A 1,030-nucleotide genomic window follows, 5' to 3' on the forward strand; every position below is an offset into this window, starting at 1 on the left:
TCCACAAATGGAGGAGGGTGCTGGGGGCCAGTGGGGGGAGGGGACAGGGAGAGCTGGGAGTGCGTGGAGGGGGGTTGATGCACACTTTCTGTGGGAGCAGAACAGAGGGTGCAGCCTAGGGGGCCCAGGCTGGCCTTGGTGGGTGCCCGCAGAGGCCAGGTGATAGGTGAGTGGTCTTCCAGCTCCCAGGGCTGTTGGGAGAGTGACCCCCAGGGGAGACCCAGGCCTAGGAGGCTGGGTGGATGGCGGCTTTTCACCTGCTTCTTGGACTCAGAGTGGGAGAGAGATGTCGGCTCAGCCCAGAGTGTGTTTCTAGGGAGGGAAACCAGCCCACACCCCTCGTCACGCCCCTGGACCAGAGTGCAAGCATCAAGCAGCAACTGGATGTGATCTTGACTCTGGGTTCTCTGATGTTGGAGGCCCCGTGGGGGACTGGGCACCTGCTGTGCTTTAGGCCTGTCTGCAGCAGCTGCTGTGGGCTCCCTGGGCCCTGGATGGGCAAGAGTAGGTGGTCTCGTGATGTGAATGTGTGCTTGGGGCGGGGGGCCTGAGACAAGGGTTGGCCGCCCCTGTGAGACCTGTAGATAGTGGGCAGGGGACCAAGGGATGCAGGGAATGTGGGATCAGGCAGAAGAGGCACAGTCCATGGGGACGCCGGCGGTTGCCATAGGCCACGTGCTCCCACCCTGGAGCCTGGACGTTGGAAGCCTGCCCCCAGACGGCTGGGTCTGTGCTGAGCCCTGGGAGGTGGTGAGATTGGGCCCAGCCAGCAGCCGAGCGGTCTCAGGTGTCTGCCCTGGAGTGTGCGGATGAAATCCAGGGCTCAGCAGACTCTGCGACTGAGGGTGGAGCTCCTGGCAGCCTCCCTGGACTCTGCCTTCTCCTCCCGGAGCCTCTGCTTCCTCTTCCTATGAGGACACAGTTATTCTGCAGTAGGTTCCCTGCCGTACTCACCTTGGTTACACTTGCAAAGACCCTACTTCCCACTCAGGCCACTCCCAGGTCCTTGGGCTGGGACTTGAACCCATCT

The sequence above is a fragment of the Bison bison genome, unplaced genomic scaffold (assembly GCF_000754665.1).
Source record: "Bison bison bison isolate TAMUID 2011002044 unplaced genomic scaffold, Bison_UMD1.0 scf7180017864289, whole genome shotgun sequence".
NCBI lineage: Eukaryota > Metazoa > Chordata > Mammalia > Artiodactyla > Bovidae > Bison > Bison bison.